General features: G+C 42.8%; 1 pseudogene; it reads left to right on the forward strand.

The window, feature by feature from the left end:
• Window positions 1–9,996: 9,996 nt before the first annotated feature.
• The window catches only part of LOC124556203, a 58,155-nt pseudogene continuing 43,170 nt past the window's right edge, over window positions 9,997–24,981 (forward strand).

The following is a 24,981-nucleotide window of genomic DNA, read 5'->3' on the forward strand; positions in this document are numbered from 1 at the left end:
GACGTTCACTGTGGATATTATATCACAGACACAGTCCCTTTGACTGTTCAGAGATGTCACTAAACCCACCCAAACATTTAAACAACCATGCATGAGCAGCACACCTATTTGACGGAGGGGGTCCGACAGCCGATAAGGAAGGAGGTACACAGCTCGTGTTGTCTGTAGTTCAACCATGCCTAGACGGTCAATACCGCCCTTCGATGGCGTCCACATTATTACTTTGTGCCAGGAAGGGCTCTCAACAAGGGAAGTGTCTAGGTGTCTCGGATTGAACCAAAGCGATGTTGTTCAGACATAGAAGAGATACAGAGAGAGACATGAACTGTCGATGATATGCCTCACTCAGGCCACCCAAGGGCTATTATTACAGTGGATGACCGCTACCTACGGATTATGGCTCGGAGGAACCCTGACAGCAACGCCACCATGTTGAATAATGCTTTTCGTGCAGCCACAGGAGGTTGTGTTACGACTCAAAGTGTGCGCAATAGGCTGCATGATGTGTGACTTCACTCCCGACGTCCGTGGCGGGGTCCATATTTACGACCACGACATCATGCAGCGCGGCACAGATGGGCCCAACAACATGCCGAATGGACCGCTCAGGATTGGCATCACGTTCTCTTTACCGATGAGTGTCGCATATGCCTTCAGCCAGACAAACGTCGGAGACGTGTTTGGAGGCAATCCGGTCGGGCTGAACGCTTTAGGCACACTGACCAGCAAATGCAGCGAGGTGGAGGTTCCGTGCTGTTTAGGGGTGGCATAATGTGGAGCCGACGAACGCCGTTGGTGGTCCTGGAAGGCGCCGTAACGACTGTACAATACTTGAATGCCGTCCTCCGACCGATAGTGCAACCACATTGGCGAGGCCTTCGTCTTCATGGACGACAATTCGCGCTCCCATCGTGCACATCTTACGAATGACTTCCTTCAAGATAACGACATCGCTCGACTAGAGTGGCCAGCATGTTCTCCAGACATGAACCCTATCGAATACGCCTGCGATAGATTGAAAAGGGCTGTTTCTGGATGAAGTGACCCACAAATCACTCTGAGGGGTCTACGGCGAATCGCCATTGAGAATTGGGACGATCTGGAACAACAGTCCCTTGATGAACTTGTGGATAGTATGCCACAACGAATACTGGCATGTATCAATACAAGAGGTAACTGGGTATTTGAGGTACTGGTGTGTACAGCAGTCTGGTCCACCACCTCTGAAGGTCTCGCTGTGTGGTGGTACAACATGCAATTTGTGGTTTTCATTAGCAATAAAAAGGGTAGAAATGGTGTTTATGTTGATCTCTCTTCCAATTTTCTGTGCAGGTTCCGAAACTCTCGGAACCGAGGTGATGCAGAACTATTTTTTATGTGTGTATACACTTGTGCATTTGTATACAGAATGTGGAAAATAAAGAAAATGGAAAAATATGGAAAAACGGAAAAGAGGAAAAATGCGGAAAATATAGTAAAATATTAAAAAATGCGATAATAACGGAAAAACACGGAAAAATCCAGAAAAATATGGACAACAAATGGTAATACACAATATTTGTATTTATACAGAGGGAATAGTCGAAATTTTAGGCATAAGCAGTAAATCAAAGTACGGAAATCACTTCATGATCCATATCGTACCTATGTGATAGCGGCAGTTGATCAGTGTTCCGAACATTGTTTCCATCTTGTATCTTTAGAATATATGCTAAGCTTAGACAGCCGTAGTTGTACTGTGTTCTGTGTTATTAATATAAGCTCACTGAACAAAAGGTTAGTCATTCCTATGCGCACGCACACATGAATTGGTAAGGATTTTCAGATGACGTTCCGAGCCGAGCACCCACTGCCTCTGCGTGACCAGCGATCAGGGAGACATTCATGTTTCAAACGAACATTGTACCGGAATTCTGGTCGGAAAGAGATGCTGATTGAGAGGGACAGGAGACGCGTTTCACTGCTTGTGAGTGAAAATCGCTTCCAAACCCGAAAGATATCGCTGCACGCCGTAAACAAAGATCCAACACAACCGCTCACCAAGAGAACATTGCAACGGGATCTGCGTGCAATGAATACACGGAGTCGGCCATCTCACAAGAGGCCATTGCTCACACACGCCCATAGAGTTCATTGGCTGGAAGAATATGTGATTGGTGTTCTGAATCCTCCTACATCTCGATTGACCTGCAGAGTCACCTGGGTTGAAACCCACAGAAAATCTGTGGGACATGTTGGAACAGCAGCATCCCATCAATTTGGTAGAAATGCCCTGTGAAATTCTGGATACGATTTACCTGCACAACCTTGTGGACTCACTTCCTAACTGAATCCAGTCGGTAATCAAGTCCAGGGGCGATATTACCCGGTGTTAAGTAATTCTTGTAATGGTTTCTCTAGGGGTGACTATTTTTTTTCTGCTGAGCTTATAAGCTAGTGTGGGCTGCTATCTTTATCATCTAACTACGATTCGCCACCCAGTCATAGTACCTACAAAGTGAACTTTTTCCGAAATATCTGCCTCGAAAAAGTCCTGTAAACACACGTGGCAAGCTATCAAAAATCATCCCCTACATATGCACTAAAGCACACAAATTGTGGTGGACGACGGATACGCTGCAAGGTTAGTTAGCGCATCATATCTTAAATTCCGATTTATGCGTACAAAGATCTAACTTCATGACCACTTAACGACGATGATGCTAACTTACACTTTTCTCCTATCTCGATGACACGGAACACCAATCTGCTGCAGGTATAAAGCTTTGGTTCAGGATGTATCTAACACATGGAAATAGTAATTTCCGAGGAGGTTCGCAAGAGAGCTTCTGTAAAGCTTGAAAGGTAGGAGACGAGGTACTGGCAGAAGTACAGCCGTGAGGAGGGGGGTTAGTCGTGCTGTGGTAGCTCAGATAGTAGAGCACTTGCCCGCGAAGGGCAAAGGTCCCGAGTTCGAGTGTCGGTCCGGCACACAGTTTTAATCTGCCAGGAAGTTTCAATTTTCGAGGAATTGAATTAATCCTCTCTGTAAACAAACACGGCTCAATTACACTATTTTGTTTGTTGATTTCAGACACGAAAGTGACAAATTTCCCTACAAAATTTCGGCAGGGAAGCACGGGAAACCATTTAAAGTAATTAACAAAACCTATAGATATACTGTTGGTCAGTGTTTAATGCATATTCTAATGGCTCAAGTGCATTGAGGGGATTATAACCCTATGGACGGGAATGTAATGCAAGACTTTACTGGAAATATTTTTTTTAAAAAAAAATCTGCAAGGTAAATTGAAATACCTGAAAGTCTGTATGGTTTAAATTATGCAAATGGTTATAACACCTCCATAGTTGATACCCTAAAATACTCACTAGTGGCAAACCAAACACATCACAAAGAAAGAAAATATCCCCATACAGTCCCATTTCTAAGTAATATTTCATATCAGATTGCCAATGTCTTCAACCAAAAAGGTATATACATATCCTTTACCATAGGCAAAAAGATTGGACAGAAATCACCTCACAACAGCGATACAATAAGTGTAGAGAACTGAATGCAATGAACTCTGATTGCTTCTACATGGGTCAGACAGGTAGATCATTTGAGATTAGATTCAAAGAACACATGGCAGCACTAAAAAAGAAAAAAAAAATACCACACATCAGCAATAGCCTCCCAACTGCATGAAACAAAACACCTTGTTAACAACACAAGCATCAGCATCCTACGCTTCCAACCTAAAGGCAAAAAACTAGACTTCCTTGAAACACTCCAAATATACAAACACCAAACAAACCAAATGGAATCCACTTAAATGACAAAAATGACAATAATATCATCTCTCTTTTCAGCAACTGCCTACGTTATTAAATTTGGAGTGCACACACACACACACACACACACACACACACACCTTAATATTTACCATAAATCTGTAGCTATGCTGCCATGACAGCCCTCAAATGTACAAGAGATTGACGTCATATACAAATATACCATCACACCAAAAGCTTGGATCCCTGACAGCTTGAAACTATATGTACATAAAGTAATGGCACAAATTGTGCATCTGTTTGCATATTCTAAAGCATTAACCAATGTAATACCCCAACCTTTAGTGAGTTATTACAAGTAACAGATATCATCGAACCCTGCTTCGGAAAGTTTTCTCTCATCCAATCACTCCTTCCACCCTCTCTCTCCCTCTCACCTTCTCTTTCTCTTCCTCTCCCTCTACCTCCAGCCTTACATTTCTGTCTGTGAATCAAAACCAAAAATGTTATTTATGCATATTTCACCTCTCTAGTCAACATAATTATTATACTTAAAATTTGCAACATATCATTATGTAAGCGTGTATGAAGTTTAAGCTACATAAACTTGACAAAATCGGATTTATGTACCACCTGAAATATTTATTCCAACACATGTATTAAAACCTCAAAAAAGATCTCCAAATCCTTCAAAACTTATTCTGTAAAAATGTTATAATGATGAATATCCTTTATACTTCGTGATTATGTTTCTCTTTTACTATATGGCTCCTACACCTAATAATTTACAGACGCTAATGAAAGTTAACCCTATGGGGACTAATATAAATGACTGAGAATGAAGTAATATTTACTAACAACATTTATTTTATCAAACCAGACGTAAATTATGCCAAACATGTTATTGGATGAGTACCATAAACGACTTACAAGTGGTTTAAGGGTACAATGGACAAGGATCATGGGTGGCAGAAGTGAGTCAACTACTCTGGCCATAAAAATGTGGATAACACAATCTGAACTGATCTGAAGCTGAGCAGACTTCGAATAATCAAATCTACTGTAGTTTCACTACATATTTGCAGCTAAGAGAAAGTGGCGATTGAGATATGTACGCCCTGACAATGCTGGAGCGGCAGTACGTTACCCTGTTTGCTTCGTGTGACGATGTAACTTGCAGCTGGCAAGATGTATGCAGTGGAGGTGAGACGTGAGACTGCACCTGTGAATCGATCGCGGCCACGAAAGAAATGCAAAAATCTCACGGTCTAGCGATCAGGCAGATGGATCGCAATTTACTCTCTACCAGAGCCCAGAAATCACGGTAGATTATAGTGTGTGACACACCCGTTCGCTGGTCGTACCAAGAACCAATCTGGCTCACTTAAACGACAGAGGGCACAAGGATACTAAACAACCAAGACAGGTAAACCAAAAACGAACAAGTGTGCTGTTGGCAAACGAGTAGTCCGAGATGTTTGAAGTCGCACTGTCGGCACAGTACGAACTTCACCACAGGCGCCCCAGTGTAAACTACTCGCAAGTGAAGTCATTCTCAGGACAGGTGCCAAGTATCGACCACACATGCCAGAGCATTGACCAGAATTCCTCTTACCAGACCAAAGTCCAGCACCTGAGTGCTTCGCACCTCTCCAGAAAAAAATACCGTTTTACCGCAAAGTGTACGAACGACACCGCCTTCACGCCATCTTGAGCCAATCACAGGGCTCTAGAGGCGCTAAATCTCCCCTCCCACATAACAGCACAAACTCATGTCAAACCAGGAAAAGAGTTATGAAACCTGCATCTTTGGAAAGAAAGGAAATCATCAGTTACTGGCTTTTTTAAGTTTTCGTGGAGGGGGAAGATGATTTTCTTTGAAGTTGTGTCGCTTCCCATGGCAACAACCGAACAGATACAATCTTATAGATATTTATCTCTATCACCTGTGCCTTGGAGCTTGTTAGTCCTTGCTATGAGGTGTAATAAAGATTCTATCTCCAAATGTTTCTCAGATGATGGATTTTTCTTATACAGCCAAGGTGGCTGGGGAAGCGATTCACTGGCTCACTTGCACCATCGGCAAACACGAAAACAGGTGAATTTTTATTATGTGTAGCTCTATGCACAATGCCCAATTTACGACTCCACTGTGAAGACGCGTTCCTTCAGTCCATTGCCCCCAGCCCAGGCTTCAGCTGGCACCGTGGCAGGTAACTCAGCATTGTTCTACTGGAGACCTGTCTCAACAAGAGGCTGCCCTGTGTACCTTATACGGCTGTGAGCCTTTCAGGCAAGATTTACTGAGGGATGGGCTCGCCGACAATTGCTTCTAACTCCCAAAATGCCGTTTGTACGAGCTAAGAACCATAAAAATACCTCATGCTTTTAGTGCCCTGTCGGGCTCCCTTAACGTCTGCTCAGGCCGTTAACTTTCTAGAGTCTCACTCAAGGTGCATCATGTTGTAATAAAATCATTCATAATTTTCTGTATGTGGAAAATAGGTGAGGGAGTAACTTGTCTTCTCTTACCAAATTTCTTTACAAAATATGACAGTATACAGGTCATGTGTCATGACAGTGAAAGGAACCTGTGACTCTATCTTACTTACGTTATTATTACCATTGTTTCGAATTTGTTTAGTTTTTGTCAATAAGAAAAAAAGCCAAATCCATGTTCTGAAATAGAGTTTTGTTTCCCCACTAGACAGTGCAATAAATTCCTCCATAAAATCGTAACACAACACACACATATGTCATACTAACAATTGTAAATTCATCTGATGATGGAGGTTTAAACCTTTGAAACATGTTGTGGATATAAATAAACAGTAACTGGTAACAGTAAACTTGTTGTTTCGCTTGATAGAGAATTACTCTTAAGAAAAGGTATTGCCAGAAATGGTTAATAATAAACGACATGTTAATCTGTTCCATGATTGTTACTATTTCCTGACTGTTTCGCTATTGAATCATACAGAAAAATTGCTGTTAATAATAACTTGCTTTTGACGAACCTGAACCACTCCCTAGGATGCTCAGACCTCGAATGAAGAGGTCAGTGCAGTTAAACGAGTTATTGTGCTCCCACAAGTTGAGAGAGATAGGGGGATGGTAGGGTTTGCCTGCCAGTTTTGTATCACATAAGTGCCCAGTATCAGATTATGTCATGACCCTCAACACCTCTCACACAATGGTTTAAGGTGCGTGGTCAGGACAGTGGTTCCCCAGGGAAAGAAGTGGGAAGAGGGGGCGTGCGGGTGATCTCACCCAGTTGTCTTAGTATGGGGCCCAATACTGGAAGTTCTTAGCAGCGATCTTGAAGTAAGATGGTTACCTGGACCCTTACCTTTAGTGCATAACTACTGCTTATCAATCACAGCATTATCTTACGACTGGAAGTTCTTATCTTATCAGTGACCCTTTCTTGAACACTGCTGAAGCCTTTGGGTTTCTAGACTGAACTCTACCATACTACTGTCATGGACGTCCAACATCTTGTTGCCCACCTGTGGTTTCACTGTCTTTCAACCACATTTAATAGAGCCTCACGAACAGTAGCACGCAAACAGACGACCAGCTTCGCCGTTTCTGACGTAATTTTTCCCAAGCTCCGGGCACTGGACCGTAACAATCTGTTCTTTGTCAATGTTGCTTAAGCCAGTCGATTTCCATATTTGTGGGCATATACTCATTAAAACGATCCCCCACTCGTCCTCGCTCCGCTTATATATTTTCATTACGATATCATATAGCCACATCGTCATTTGGTGGCATTCAGTTTCGCAGTTGCCAGTGGTTATAATGTTTTACTTCATTAGAATATGAATAAGGCGTAAGTGAAATAAAGCGTAATCAGTTTTCTCATTAGCCTGTCAAGGTCCAGATTACAGAAAAGTTTTGAAATGATACAGCAAAAATGGCACTGTTTGTCGCACAAGTTCTGAAAAGTTCATTTTGTTCTGGTCCTGAAATCTTTCAACATCCTTCAATCACTTTCAATAGGTGTTCAGGACAGTAGCATGTTAACAGCCGACCAGCTTCACCGTTTTCGAGGTGCTAGTCCTCAGGCGCCCAGCCATCTAAATCTACATCTGTATGATTACTCTGCAATTCACAATTAAGTGTCTATCAGAGGGTTCATCGAACCACCTTCAAGCTACTTCTCTACAGCTCCACTCTCGAACAACTTGGAGAAAAATCGGACACTTAAATCTTTCCGTGCGAGCTCTGATTTCTCTTATTTTATTACGATGATCATACCTCCCTATTTAGGTGGGCACGAAATATTTGCACACTCTGAGGGGTAAGCTGGTGATTGAAATTCCATAACAAAATGCCCTTTGCCGAAGTCGCTTATGTCAGTGGAGTTCCCCTTTTGCGGTCTTACCGACTCTATAATGATTATTTATTAGACTCTTGCACCGTTTATAAGCTGTACTTATAATGTCACGTAACCGTAACGGCACCATATGCTATTCAACATTCAGCCATGTAAGTTTTATTCTTGTTATAACACGAAAAGGTACTTGCACCCGTTTCTACGGTACGTCATCTGAGCTTGTGTAGCTGTATTTCGAATTTGTTACCTACAAACAGCAGAGATTCTCTAGAAACCAATATTATTCATAACCCAATTGCATAAGGCGAAAAAAAAATTTCATATGTAACTGAAGCGCACTGTTTTAAAATACCTGGATTAAATTGTGAAACAAATTGTGAGGGCAAAGCACCGACATAACGATTAACAAGGCGCATAAATTATCAGAACCTACTCGATCATGTCGTGCGGAGATGGCCGCAAATGACGAAGTGACAGTACTGTAGCCGCTTCGGAAACTACGTTGCGCTAAATATAGGGTGAAAGCGAACTCCACTGACAAAATTTTGAAGGTTGTTCAGGGAAATTGTGATATAAGGCAGCAGCGTTCTCCTGTGGTTCGTTCCATCTCTTACCCACATTTATCTTTGTATCTGTATTGCTCTAAAAATATCTGCAAAGAAGTATAAACTGCAATGGAATGCCTTCTGTGCCATGTTTGGAAGCAAATTGTTCCATTCACTCACGGTATTACCCACCCAAGTGCAGTACAGACATAGCAATTCTTTTGAATATACTTCTCACATAGCGTCACTTTTACCTATTTCGGATTAATAACCATGGGCTGCTTTAATTACGGTGCTCCATTTTCAGTAAATATGTCGTGTAAAGTGCCACTTTTTCAAAGCTGTGTCCTCTCTTTCACACACTCTACGACTCGTTGATTCTGTATGTTTTAAAGACAATTTCCTTCAATATTTCTTTGCCGCGCTTAACTTCGGTGACCTGGCGGGAACCGGTGTAGCCACTGCGGCAAGGCCGTTGCGTGGATATTAATAAACTGATTAAAACTGTCAATGGGTTATTTTATACTTTCTGAATCCCACTACAGTCAGCATGGTGTCCTTCCTACTGCAATTTGCACACTATCAACAAACATTTAGCTTGCACGTTCCGTCAGCTATTCTCTCAACACTGACGCCTTTTTTCCTTTCTCGTCTTCAACAAAGACAAGGTGGTCAGAAAAAATCAGGAAACCGTATAAGGGTGTTGCAAGGTAGGTTGTGCTGAGAAATGAAGTTAGTAAATCAGGTCGTTGTGAGCACAAATCCAAGCGACCTGCCAAAGACGGTGTCGCCAAACGAGTTCTTCGTTTGGTTTCCTAAAACCGAGCGACGGTAGAAAGTATCGAACTCAAGACAAAGACCTGGCAGTCTCGTGCACTAATATTTACTCTATGAGAACAACTGACACTAATTTTACATGGCTTGCTGCTTGAATTTGCACGTGCAATGGCTTCATTAGCTAACTTCAATGACTGTTAACTCAGAAATGGCTTACCGTATCGAATTTTTTCTTATCAATTATTTCTCAGCCCAACCTACCCTGCAACACCCATACAAACTCTTCAGACTGTTTCTGACAACGCTGTATAATTATTTTAACAGCAAGCCAAGGCAGCGTACAGTACAGACATTTGCTTGCATTGCTAGGTAACAATGTGAACTTCTTTGACATGGACGTGAGTATACATAGTTACGTCGTGAAGTAAGTTTCTGCCATGCGTGGGCATACGAAGCGCTTTGTCAAGTAATACTTTATGTTGACAACAATAATGCCGACTTTACTCTTCGCCCTCAATCTTTTGTTCAGTTCTGTTTGGTACTGTCTCCCGCAGAGCCATGAACTGCGGACTGCTAGCTCGTTGCAGCTGTGCTGGACTAACCTACCCACTGACTCACCAGGCTGCCGGCAGGCCAGCTGCAGTCAGCCTGCCCAACACGGACGGCCCGCAGTTCGTGAGCCCGGGCTACCACGCTCACCACGTGTACACTATAGCACTCATTACCTATACATGTTGTAGGGTCATAATGTTTCACGTAATCTACCCAAGTGCGTAAGGTAAACGGAAGTTGCAAAGGCTACTTGGCTACAGCATACGCAATTGCAATTACTTTTACATTTCCATTTAAGACACACATATCAAAAAACGTTTTGCATCACCTCGGTTCTGAGAGTTCCTGAACCTGTACAGAAAACTGGAATAGAGATCAACATAAACATCATTTCCACCCTTTTTATTGCTCGTGAAAAACAGACATTGCATGTTGCAGCACCGTGAGGCATGTCATCGACAGTTCCTGTCTCTCTGTATCTCCTCCATATCCGAACAACATCGCTTCGGTTCACTTCGAGACGCCTGGACACTTCCCTTATTGAGAACCCTTCCTGGCACAAACTAACAACGCGGACGCGATCGAAGCGCTGTATTGACCGTCTAGGCTTGGTGGAACTACAGACAACACGAGCCGTGTGCGTTCTTCCTGGTGGAATAACTGGAACTGATCGGCTGTCTGACCCCCTCGGTCTAATAGGCGCTGCTCAAGCATGGTTTTTTACATCTTGGGGCGGGTTTAGTGACATCTCTGAACAGTCAAAAGGACTGCTTCTGTGATGCAATATCCACAGTCAACGCCTATCTTCAGGAGTTCTGGGAACCGGGCTGATGCAAAACTTTTTTGATGTGTGTACAACCGGCGTTCAGTAAGTAATGCAACTAAATTTTTTAAAGGAAGGTTCGTTTTATTCAGGATTCCCCCGCACCATACTTTTTCCTACCCTTTTGGCAAAAATTTGATAATGCGCCAGCCTTCCGCCACGTTACCGTGAGGGCCTGTATGCCCATGTGGTACCACTCTACCAGACAACGTCTTGCCCATCAATAACCTGTCCATCATCCACATACTGCTTCCCGCAGCGTGCATCCTTCATTGGGCCAAACAGATGGAATTCGGAACGCGTGAGATTTGTGTTTAGGGTGGATGAGGAAGAACAGTTGAGTGACTTCTTTTGATCTCCTCTCGGATGCGCAGACTTCAGTGAGGCCTTGCATTGTCATGGAGAAGGAGAAGCTAGTTTGCATTTTTGTGGCGACAAACACACTGAAGTAGTTTCTTCAATTTCATGTGGATAGTGCAATACCTTTCATGAGGGAGGACATCCAACAGAATAGTCTCTTCAGAGTTCCGAAAGACCGTCGCCATGACTTTACCGGTAGAGGGTGCAGCTTTGAACGTTTTCATTGGAAGAAAGGTGGTACGGTACCAAACCATGATTGGCGTTTTGTTTCTGGTTCGAAGTGATGAACTCGTGTTTGATCGCCTGTAACGATGTTCGATAAAAAATTTTCACGATCAGCCTCGAAACGCGAAAGCTATTCCGCACGAATGGTCCTTCGTTGCTCTTTATGGCCTTCTGTCAGGTGGCGAGGAACCCAGCAGGAACGTTCTTTAGAGTACCCCAACTTGTGGACGAGTGTATCAGGGCTACCAAAGGCCTCACCCCATGACTCACCGTGCTTTTGTTCACTGCCAGGTCGCCACCGACATTCTGCAAGCGCCTATGAATATCTGCTATGCTCCAGTTTTCCGCCAAAAGAAACTTAAGGACAGTTCTCTTCTTCGAACGTACCTCCATTACAAACGCCATTTTGGAGGTTAGCGCCACCACCTATGAGAACCTCACCTATAGCTGCACCATTAATCTGCAATCTACACTTAAGTGGTTCACAGAGGTTTCATACAACCACTTTGATATTATTTATCGACCATTCCACTCTCGAATACCACTTGGAAAAAAATGAATTCCGAAATCTTTCCGTGCGATGTCTGATTTCTCTTACGTTATTACGATGGTCACTTATACCTGTGGAGGTGGGATTCAACAATATATTTTGTATTCGGAGAAGAAAGTTGGTGACAGAAATTTCATGAAAATATTTCGTCACAACGTAATGACTGCCACACCAACTCTTATATTTTCAGTGACAATCCTTCCTCTGTTTCTCAGTAGTAGAAAGCGAGCTGTCCTTTCTATTTCTATATGTCCTTCGTTACTATCAAGCAAGGATCCCATATCGTGCAGCAATACCCCAGAATAGGACGGACAACGCAGTCTTTGGTTCACCTTCCCCACAACATTTTCTATGTGATGCTTCCAATTTATATTGTTGTAATTGTAATCACTTGCTAAGTAACTAAATCGACAACCTTTAAGTTTGTGTAACGTGTTGCGTAACCGAAATTAGCGTAATTTCTTAATACTCATATAAATGACCTCAAACCTTTTATTGTTTAGGTTCAATCGTCATTTTTCACGCTGTGCAGATATCTTGTACAAATCATTTTCTAATTGGATTTGATCTTCTGTTTACTTTACTAGGCGGTAAACGACTGTATCGTCTGCAAATAATCTAAGAGGAATGCTAAGACAGTCTCCTAAATCTTTTATATAGATCGGGAACAGCAGAGGGCCTATTACATTTCCTTGGTGAACATCAGATATCACTTTCGTTTCGCTAGAAGATTTCCTGTCAGTTATTACGAACTGTTATCTTCCGAGCAGGAAATCACCAACAACACGGCTGTGCCGATACCTCATAGACATGCAATTGCATTAGAAGTTGCTTGTGAGAAAATTCTGAAATATTTGTCAACTTGAGACTCCCTGTCGTTGTCATCATTACTTCGAGTGAATAAAGAGCCAGTTGTGTTTCACAAGAACGATACTTCTAGAATTTTTTCTAGATATGTGTCAATAGATCGTTATCTTCGAGGTATTTCATAAAGCTGGAACACAGGATAAGTCCCGAAATCCTGCTACAAATCGATAACTATAACATGGATCTGTATTTCAGTGGATTACTTCTATTTCATTCCTTGTGTATTGGCGTGAGCTGTGCAACATTACAGTATCTAGAGAAGGATCTTCCGTCGAGCGGGCAGTTGTATGTGATTGCTAAAAATGCATTTGTAGCATCAGCATACTTTGTAAGTAACTTAATTGCTGTACAGTGGACGCGAATAACTGCATTCATTAAGTGACGTAAGCTGTTTCTCTACACCGACGGTACCTACTACCCGGTTACTCATGTTGGCAGTTTTTATTGGTTCAAATTCTTGAATACTTACTACGTGAATACTACTTGAATACTTGCTTTGCTGAAGGAATTTCGGATAGCCGTGTAGAGAAACTTCATCGTCGTTAAGAGTACCATTGCCACCAAGTAATATGATGAATGTGATTGACTGTGTCTTGCTGCTGGTATACTTTAAGTACAACCAGAATCTCTTTCGTGTTTTACCAGATTTGGAGAAAGAATTTCGTTGTGGTAACTATTAAAAGCATCTCATATAGACGTCCACGGTAAGTTTCGAGCATCTGAAGTCCTTGCCAGTCTTGGAGATTTTACGTTGTTTTCAGTCTCGCATGCTTTTTCCCTTTGTTCTGTAGCAGTGTCCAGATCTGTTTTGTGTCCTATGGGCGAATTGTTTAATCTCTATTAATTTACTTGGTAAAATCTCTCACTTACCTCCAACACTATTGCTCTGAATATAAGTCACATCTGGTCGGTGATAACATAAAAATACATGGAAATGAGCGTATGGCGTCGTTGGCCGGGAGTCCCCTATTCGGGGAAGTTCGGCCGCCAAGTGCAAGTCTTATTTCATTCGACGCCACATTGGGCGACTTTCGCGCCGGTGATGAGGATGAAATGATGATGAGAACAACACAACACCCAGTTCCCGAGCGGAGAAAATCTCCAACCCGACCGGGAATCGAACCCGGGCCCGCTTGCATGGGAGGCGAGCACGTTACCACCCAGCTTTTTTTTCCTGTTTCTTTATAACTCGTATGTTCGGTATTGTCCGTTGCATTTGGTCTGGACGGACATCACAAGACATCCGTTCAAGTTGATCGTTGATTCCTGTACTCAGTTTTTTATTACAGAGGGCGAGCAGCCCTCTGACCGAACACGCTGAGCTACTGTGCTGGCACTAAGCAGGCGGACGGTGATAACATAGTATGGAAGGAATAGACACTGTCTCTTAGGTAGTCATCAAGGGAATTTTTGTCTGTCTATCTAAATACATATATGTTGCGTTTATTTCCACTGTAGTTGGATGGTACGACATTCAGTCTCACTAGGACAACCGTGTGGTCATCAATCCCTGTATGCATCGAGACATTCTCTATTTGCCCACGATTGTTTGTCGCTAAGAGGTCTACTATGTTACTGCAATCATTGACACTTTGTGTGCGCTCCTCATCTAATTTCTCAAAATAAATTATGGTAGCAGGGATGCCTAATATCAAGCGTGCTACCGTACAACGTTTTGGGCAATGATGGTGAATTTCTAGTAGGAAAGCAAAATATTTAGGACTTCACTGTCTGGCTTGTCTTTCATTAGGAACAGTCTCGTCTCGTCTTCAAAACACGTACTGACGTTCTCAAGTGTGCCATTTTCAGAAGCCTAGTTCCAGGTTTTCCCTTCTTCGACGGTAGCCTTTTATTCTCTGACATAGTTTTATGTTGTGCAGCTAAACAAGGAACCAGGTAATTATGTTTACAAGAAATCACTGTCAAATGACCGTTATCAGAATTAAGAAATCAATGTTTGAGATTTCATTCTAATCTGACGCGGCAAGTTAACCGAGAACATTTACTCGAAGAATATCTATCCCTCCTGTACTTCCTCCGAATACTTTTCACTTGCACTACCTAAATGTTCACATGTTGACACTCTAAGATACACTCCGTAACTTTCTATTATTTTATTTGACACACAAGCGTTTTCACAGCGTTAATACATTACCACTTAGCGATTGCAGACGCTCTCGCCAGTTCACGTCCACGTCAAACCTGATCAACTTTAACAATACCAATTAAATAACGCAAGACTATCGGTTCCCTTCATTCAGTGATACTACATACATAACTGTATTGGTAGTTATTCTTTTGCTTATCGATCAGATTCTTTATCTGACGCATATTAACACTCTGTGGACGCACTGTTTCCTCAGTGGTTCAGAACATACCATTTCCACCAACTTCCTAGGCTGATCGTTGGAGAGAACTGCTACCATATTGGACAAATTAATAGTTTCATCTCCACGGTCCGAGATGTTCTCCTTGTCATTTCTGCCATCCAAAATGGCACCGTCTCTCACACCATGCAAAATGTGTTTATGACACAAATTAGTTAATTTTTCAAACTACTAATTTGGACTTCCTTAACAACTATATTTGCCAGACAATAGCATACTGTGCTTAGTGTGACTGCTTCACTTAGAGACAACAAATGAAAAGAAATACCCTTCGTATTGCCATAATTCCTGTCTGATAAAGAACTGATAAAAATTTGTAATAAAAGTTTTCCATAACAAAGAAAAACTTAATTTTCGATCATTTATTTATTTTTTCGGTCAACTATTTATTCTTAATTTTGTCCAAGTCACTGACACTTCAAGCTAATGTATACATTAAGGATCGCCTCATCTCGAGATGACGTTAGGTGTTGGCTCTGTAGGCTAACGAGTCGCTAGGCAAGTTCAGTCTGTGAGAGACGATCAGGTAGTCCGGAGCCCGTCAGGCCAGCCAGGGTAGTGTAGGACGTGGCGACACCGGGCCTGACTCAGCACCTTCCGGCTATGCGAACCAGCGCGACTGAGCTGTGTTAATGTGGGCTGCAACGCGCAATGCACGCCTCTTGTCTCCGATTTATTTTCCAGTGGTGGTAGTTGTAAGTTAACAGTGATACACAACAGTATGGATAGGCATAGTGATGAAGAGGGGGCGAATATTCACCTCGTGTATAACTGCTGGATGCAGTGGAAGAGCAGCATAATAAGACTGTTTGTGGGAAACGATATAAGTACCAGGATATCTCATATTCAAATTTTGCACTGAAATCGTTCTATGTACTGCTGCTAATATTGTAAGAAACAATGCAAGTGCCAGGCCATTCTCATTTACATCAATGGATTGTCCAAAGATAGTATCTGGAGCATCTCCATAACACTTTCCATGGAGACACAGATAAGTGCCATCTACACATATCGTTAGTGTCTGTTCTCTCTGACTTACCAACGAACATGTACATTTACGTGCTTTAATTCTTTATTTATTGGCTTAATGCATTAAGATGGACCTCAACACAGAATTTAATACTGTTAGGAAGAAAGCGGGTGCCAGAAAAGACTTGAGAGTTCATGGAAGGAGGGAAGGAAGATTGGGTTTAACGCCCCCGTCTGCGAGGGGCGTTTGAAAAGTCCGTGCAAAGTCCGAGAGATGGCACCACCGGTGCGTATCGAGCTCATGTTTAGTTAGTAGCATCTTTGGAAAGAACGCACACCAAGTTTCAGCCATATTGGTCTATTTCTTTGTGCTTGGCGTTCGTGTGAATCAGGGAAGTCGAATGATAGTCAAAAAATGGACTAAAAAGAATTTCATGTGATGATTAAACATTAATTTATGAAAGGCAAAACGTCTCAGGAGACTAAATAGAAGCTTGATAAACATTACGGTGACTCTGCACTTTCGATTAGGACAATTTATAAGTGCTTTCAAAATTTCCGAAGTGGCCATATGGGCACAAGTGATGTTGAACGTTCTGGACGCCCTGTGGAGGTTATGACTCCAGAAATCATTTATAAAATCCATGATATGGTGATGGATGACAGAAGAGTTAAGGTGCATGAGATTGCTAGTGCTGTGGGCATCTCGAATGAATGGGTACATAATATTTTGCATAAACATTTGGACATGAGAAAGCTATCCGCAAGATGGGTTCCGCGATTGCTCACGCTTGACCAAAAACGGAATCGTGTGAAGCGTTGCAGGGATTGTTTGCAGCCAGTCAGGAAGAATCTACAGGACTTTAAGCGTCGTTTCGTCACTGTGGATGAAACATGGATACATTACTATACTACTGAAACCAAACAATAATCTAAACAATGTGTTACCAAGGGAGAATCTGCACCAAAAAAGGCGAAGACCATTCCTACGGGCGGAAAGGTTATGGCGACTGTCTTTTGGGATTCGCAAGGGCTAATCCTCATTGACTACCTGGAAAAGGGTAAACTATTACAGGTGCATATTATTCATCGTTATTGGACCGTTTGAAAACCGAGCTACAAGAAAACCGCCGGGGATTGGACCGCAAAAAAAGTCCTTTTCCATCACGACAATGTACCAGCACACACCACAGCAGTTGTGGTCGCAAAATTAATGGAATTAGGATCCCAACTCGTTTCATATCCCCCCTATTCTCCAAACTTGGCTCCCTCGACTACTATTTCTTCCCCAATTTGAAGAAATGGCTGGCAGGACAAAGATTTTATTCGAACGAGGAGGTGAGTGCAACAATTAATAGCTATTTTGCAGACTTGGACAATTCCTATTGTTCGGAAGGGATCAACAAATTAGAACAGCGTTGGATGAAGTGTATAAGTCTAAAAGGTGACTATATCGAAAAATAAAAAAAAGGTTATCCAAACACATAAGTAGTTTTTATTTTTGCACGGACTTTTCAAACGCCCCTCGTACATCGAGGCCATTAGAGACCGAGCACAAGCTCAGAAGTTGTCAAGGATGGGGAAGGAAATCGGTAGTGCCCTTTCAACGGAACCATCCTAGCATTTGCCTTGAGCGATTTAGGGAAATCACGGAAAAGCTAAATGTGAACGGCAGGACGCGGGTTTGAACTGTCGTCCTCCCAAATGCGAGTCCAGTGTGCTAACCATTGCGCCAGCTCACTCGGTAGACTTCATGGAATGGCTTTGCTACGTCAACAGCGATAAATAACGCAGCAAAAATTCCAGTACGACAGATATGTATTGTCCTTAAATCTCAAAATATGTTTCGTGAGCCATATTTCTTCATGTTGTTATTATAAATTAAACTGGCAAATGTTTTAATAGCGATAAATGTATATAAATATTTTATTTTGTATGTTGCGGTATATTGTATTTATATTATTTTGTTGCAGGTAACAAGCAAAAGCAAGGACAAATGTAAGGAGCCGTCGAACGAATGGAAAGAGGAGTTATTTCTAGACTTTTCTGCTGTGGGTGCACCAGCAGATCTGTACATCAATACATCCAAACTCAAGCCGACCCACCTCTCCTCAACTACAGCGAATGATTCCAACAAAATTCTGATCAAGAAAACATTCAGCGAAATTGAGGGATTGAATGCTTATTCAATCTTCAAGGAAGGTTGTACAATGCAAAAATGTGACATGTCTGGAGAAATTTCCGCAGGTAAATCTGTCATCTCAAAGAAGTGCTGAATAAAAGAAAGATCTGTCTATGCTTCCTTACATGGAGAAGAAATACCACGTGTTTTACAGAAACATTTGTCAGTGAGGCAACTGAATCAAACAGAAAATTGGAATTAAATTTTAAAAACTTAACTTTTCCTATTTCCGTATCTGTTATTTTGAAAGTTTTCCTTTATAGTACTAATTAAATTTGTATTAATAATCCAGTAAAACCATTATTAATGATAAACAAACATTACATAACGTTTGAGATTTTGTTTTCATTACCTGAAAAAAAAAAATACCATTGGGCACTTAACACCGTTTTCCTCAAACACTCCGCATTATGCTATGCTGCGCTGTTGCTGTAGCAATGAAAACCACGTCACTGTACTTTCGCATCCGAAGGTTTTTGTATTACGCTGTATTCTGTGTTGTACTAAGGTTATGTTTAGGAAAATCACTGAAAACATAAATCTGGATGGCTGGAAAGGACTTGTAGCTCTTTCCTCCAGAATACGAGTCCAGTACCTTACCACTGCGTAATATATACAGGGTGAGTCACCTAACATTACCGCTGGATGTATTTCGTAAACCACATCAAATACTGACGAATCGATTCCACAGACCGAAACTGAGGAGAGGGGCTAGTTTAATTGGTGAATACAAACCATAAAAAAATGCACGGAAGTACGTTTTTTAACACAAACCTACGTTTTTTAAATGGAACCCCGTTAGTTTTGTTAGCACATCTGAACATATAAACAAATACGTAATCAGTGCCGTTTGTTGCATTGTAAAATGTTAATTACATCCGGAGATATTGTAACCTAAAGTTGACGCTTGAGTACCACTCCTCCGATGTTCGATCGTGTGTATCGGAGAGCACCGAATTACGTAGGGATCCAAAGGGAACGGTGATGGACCTTAGGTACAGAAGAGACTGGAACAGCACATTACGTCCACATGCTAACACCTTTTTATTGGTCTTTTTCACTGACGCACATGTATATTACCATGAGGGGTGAGGTACACGTACACACATGGTTTCCGTTTTCAATTACGGAGTGGAATAGAGTGTGTCCCGACATGTCAGGCCAACAGATGTTCAATGTGGTGGCCATCATTTGCTGCACACAATTGCAATCTCTGGCGTAATGAATGCCGTACACGCCGCAGTACATCTACATCTACATCTACATTGATACTCCGCAAGCCACCCAACGGTGTGTGGCGGAGGGCACTTTACGTGCCACTGTCATTACCTCCTTTTCCTGTTCCAGTCGCGTATGGTTCGCGGGAAGAACGACTGTCTGAAAGTCTCCGTGCGCGCTCTAATCTCTCTAATTTTACATTCGTGATCTCCTCAGGAGGTATAAGTAGGAGGAAGCAATATATTCGATACCTCATCCAGAAACGCACCCTCTCGAAACCTGGCGAGCAAGTTACACCGCGATGCAGAGCGCCTCTCTTGCAGAGTCTGCCACTTGAGTTTATTAAACATCTCCGTAACGCTATCACGGTTACCAAATAACCCGGTAACGAAACGCGCCGCTCTTCTTTGGATCTTCTCTATCTCTTCCGTCAACGCGACCTGGTACGGATCCCACACTGATGAGAAATACTCAAGTATAGGTCGAACGAGTGTTTTGTAAGCCACCTCCTTTGTTGATGGACTACATTTTCTAAGCACTCTCCCAATGAATCTCAACCTGGTACCCGCCTTACCAACAATTAATTTTATATGATCATTCCACTTCAAATCGTTCCGCACGCATACTCCCAGATATTTTACAGACGTAACTGCTACCAGTGTTTGTTCCGCTATCATATAATCATACAATAAAGGATCCTTCTTTCTATGTATTCGCAATACATTACATTTGTCTATGTTAAGGGTCAGTTGCCACTCCCTGCACCAAGTGCCTATCCGCTGCAGATCTTCCTGCATTTCGCTACAATTTTCTAATGCTGCAACTTCTCTGTATACTACAGCATCATCCGCGAAAAGCCGCATGGAACTTCCGACACTATCTACTAAGTCATTTATATATATTGTGAAAAGCAATGGTCCCATAACACTCCCCTGTGGCACGCCAGAGGTTACTTTAGCGTCTGTAGACGTCTCTCCATTGATAACAACATGCTGTGTTCTGTTTGCTAAAAACTCTTCAATCCAGCCACACAGCTGGTCTGATATTCCGTAGGCTCTTACTTTGTTTATCAGGCGACAGTGCGGAACTGTATCGAACGCCTTCCGAAAGTCAAGAAAAATAGCATCTACCTGGGAGCCTGCATCTAATATTTTCTGGGTCTCATGAACAAATAAGGCGAGTTGGGTCTCACACGATCGCTGTTTCCGGAATCCATGTTGATTCCTACATAGTAGATTCTGGGTTTCCAGAAATGACATGATACGCGAGCAAAAAACATGTTCTAAAATTCTACAAGAGATCGACGTAAGAGATATAGGTCTATAGTTTTGCGCATCTGCTCGACGGCCCTTCTTGAAGACTGGGACTATCTGTGCTCTTTTCCAATCATTTGGAACCCTCCGTTCCTCTAGAGACTTGCGGTACACGGCTGTTAGAAGGGGGGCAAGTTCTCTCGCGTACTCTGTGTAGAATCGAATTGGTATCCCGTCAGGTCCAGTGGACTTTCCTCTATTGAGTGATTCCAGTTGTTTTCTATTCCTTGGACACTTATTTCGATGTCTGGTGTAATGTCGCCGCAGGCTGCCACAATACGTTGTTTCACATCCTCTGGGGTTGTAGGCACATCACGGTACACATTCTCCTTTAACGTACCCCACAGAAAGAAGTCCAGAGGTGTAAGATCAGGAGAACGGGCTGGCCAATTTATGCGTCGTCCACGTCCTATGAAACGCCCGTCGAACATCCTGTCAAGGGTCAGCCTAGTGTTAACTGCGGAATGTGCAGGTGCACCATCATGCTGATACCACATACGTCGACGCGTTTCCAGTGGGACATTTTCGAGCAACGTTGGCAGATCATTCTGCAGAAACGCGATGTATGTTGCAGCTGTTTGGGCCCCTGCAATGAAGTGAGGACCAATGAGGTGGTCGCCAATGATTCCGCACCATACATTTACAGTCCATGGTCGCTGTCGCTCTACCTGTCTGAGCCAGCGTGGATTGTCCACGGACCAGTAATGCATGTTCTGTAGATTCACTGCCCCGTGGTTTGTGAAACCCGCTTCATCGGTAAACAGGTAGAACTGCAACGCATTCTCTGTTAATGCCCATTGACAGAATTGCACTCGATGATTAAAGTCATCACCATGTAATTGCTGATGTAGCGACACATTAAACGGGTGAAAGCGGTGACGATGCAGTATGCGCATGACACTACTTTGACTCAGTCCACCGGCTCTCGCAATGTCCCGTGTACTCATGTGTGGGTTCATGGCAACAGCAGCTAACACACCAACTGCACCCGCTTCTCCTGTGACGGGCCTGTTACGGACCCGTTTGCGTGCTACGACCATACCTGTTGCATACAGTTGGCGGTAGATGTTTTGCAATGTGCGGCGCGTTGAATGCTCTGTGTCCGGGAACCGTTCTGTATACACACTGCAGGCTTCAGCTGCATTTCGTCGACACTCGCCATAGATGAGTATCATCTCCGCCTTTTCAGAGTTCGAATACACCATGGTCACAGTTCCTACAACACTACACTATCACAGACGTCTGGTAACACGGTGTACTACAGTTGGTCTGCGTGCGGAGACGAATGCAGAATAACAATAGCAGCAAGCGATACATTCGGACACTGCGACAGCTAGACCAAACCACAACAGTGCACTACAGCTACACTCGTAAACACGGTCGTCATCGTAAACATGTACTTGCAGATGCTGCTCGCCGACCGTGGCCCGTGTTTGTTACAACACGCAACTGATCGTCGGAGGTTTCAAGCGTCAACTTCAGGTTACAATATCTCCGGATGTAATTAACATTTCACAATGCAACAAACGGCACTGATTACGTATTTGTTCATATGTTCAGATGTGCTAACAAAACTAACGTGGTTCCATTTAAAAAAACGTAGGTTTGTGTGAAAAAACATACTTCCGTGCATTTTTGTATGGTATGTATTAAGCAATTACACTAGCCCCTCTCCTCACGCTCGGTCTGTGGAATCGGTTCGTCGGTATTTGATGTGGTTTACGAAATATACCCAGCGGTAACGTTAGGTGACTCACCCTATATATATATATATATATATATATATATATATATATATATATATATATATGCGGAAACCACGGAAAACCAAAATTTGAGTAGGAAAGACAGCTCTCCCAAGTGTGAGCCTAACGTCCTACCCATGAACCACACATACCTCGCTCACTTCTTTTTCATAATATGTCACTCAATCGAAGAATAACATCTATAGTTAGTTGCATGATATTCAATCATGGCAGTTTTCCTTTTCATTTGTATCTCTTAAAACTAAGAAACTTAGAAACTCGTGATTAAATAACTGAGACGTTGAAGATATTAAACATGTAATATAAAATTGCTGAGGTTTTTATGGCCACTTGTGTTCTGCCTGCTGGCTTTTGCCTCAGGACCTTCAGCTAATGTTGGTTTAACCATTTTTATAATGTGTTACCAGCATGATTGGCTGGTGTTGTCAAAGGATCATCCCCCCCCCCCCAATAACTCCTCAGCCACCGGTAATGAAACGTTAGAAAAATCCTCAAACAATCGTCAGCCAAGGACCCCCACCCCCCAAAATAAAACCAACAGGCAATAACGATTTAACCTTCGCAGGTTCGATGATAAGGCGGTTCATAGATGCCCGATAAGATTTATTTCAATTAGCAGTTTTAAAGTCTGGCTACAGCCCAATCGAAAAGACGCTGCCATCGTTTTTAGTAGTTTACAACGAACTGTTTGTAAATCAAAGATAAATGACGTAATAATCTTGTTTGTGAACATTATTAGTAGAGGAAAATCTAATTATTACTTGTGTATTTAGAAATTAAGAAACTTTTCCGTTTTGCTATAAGTGAAGGAACGTTGATAAAATCATTGTAAGCTTCCAGTTACATGAGTTAGTGAGAGACCCACAAGACTGCACCCAAGTGCTCCTCGACCATTGTCATGTGCTTGCTGCTGCCTTCTTTATATAGCGGTGCTACTGCCTGTGACGCCACTGGTTCCCAGTCCAGCGCCAAATAAGTTAATGTCGTGGTTGCAAGACCGAAGCGCCTGTTTCAACCTTCTGATGACCGAATCTGAAACTGTGGTTACCTGCAGACCGCCGTCTTTATTGAGGTTGTTTCTGGAGATTTCTATCTCAATAGCTTCATTTATAACGCTGTTCAACGAACTATTTGTCAGCTACAGCTGATTTCTCAGGATACCGTAGGCAGGAAAAACCTTTTGTGTCCTATATTGCGCTGTTCATTAGTGTGAACAGTCCATCCGACATAAACTGTTCACACCGACACGGTATTTTCTGTACACCTGGAGCTCTGATTCAAATGGTTCAAATGGCTCTAAGCACTATAGGACTTAACAGCTGAGGTCATCAGTCCTCTAGACTTAGAACTACTTAAACCTAACTAACCGAAGGACATCACACACATCCACGCCCGAAGCAGGATTCGAATCTGCGACCGCAGCAGCAGCGCGGTTCCGGACTGAAATGCCTAGAACCACTCGGCCACAGCGGCCGGCTGGAGTTCTGAGGCCGACATTATCTTTCACGGGCTCTCATGAATCGTCGAGGTTTTCTTCGAGGCCTGCAGACTGAAGGATTTTGTTTTTTTATCCTTCACTGAGAGACAGAACGCAAAAAAACTCAGTCTAAGAGAATCTGTCGAGAAAAATAAATGTCGCCTTGTGCAGCAATCGCATAATTCTGAGAGTACTATGGGATCAGACAGTCCGGAGATTTGAGTCGGTCCTGAAAGCGACCTCGGATGGCCGAAGTGGTAGCGACTTATCACGATGTGATCGCCCTTACGTCTGGTTGCGTTGTGCCCTATCTCCATGGACTTCGATTGTGCGTTTGACAAAATGAGCCATTCTTTCCTGTCTGCCATGATGGGCCGTATGGCCTTCGCTGCCACCTTTACCCGCGTAATCATGAGCATTCTTCATGGTGCCTCGTCGAGGGTGATGATTAAAGATAGGGTGGAAGGACACATCCCATCTTACGTTCAGCCTGGCAGGACTGTCCTCTTCTCAATGATACTCTATGCAATAGCGGCAGACCCACTTCTAAGTGAGCTGAAACATCTTTTGGTGATCACACTGAGAGGACACAATTTCCAGTGCCGTACTTACGTGGATGATCTAGATTTTTTCGCACGTTCTGAGGAGGAGACCCACATGACGTTAGGATGGATCGAGCAGTACGGGAATGCGGCATGAACATAGTCAAGCCATGTGTCATGGAATTCGGCAGAGGGCTTCGGGATGGGAGTGGGGTCGTGCTGCGGACGATGGATGCACTTCGGTATTCGGACACCGTATTTACGAGAGATGTCCGCCGTACGACGGCCCATTTTACAAGCTCTCCGCACGGA

The sequence above is a fragment of the Schistocerca americana genome, chromosome X (genome assembly GCF_021461395.2).
Source record: "Schistocerca americana isolate TAMUIC-IGC-003095 chromosome X, iqSchAmer2.1, whole genome shotgun sequence".
NCBI lineage: Eukaryota > Metazoa > Arthropoda > Insecta > Orthoptera > Acrididae > Schistocerca > Schistocerca americana.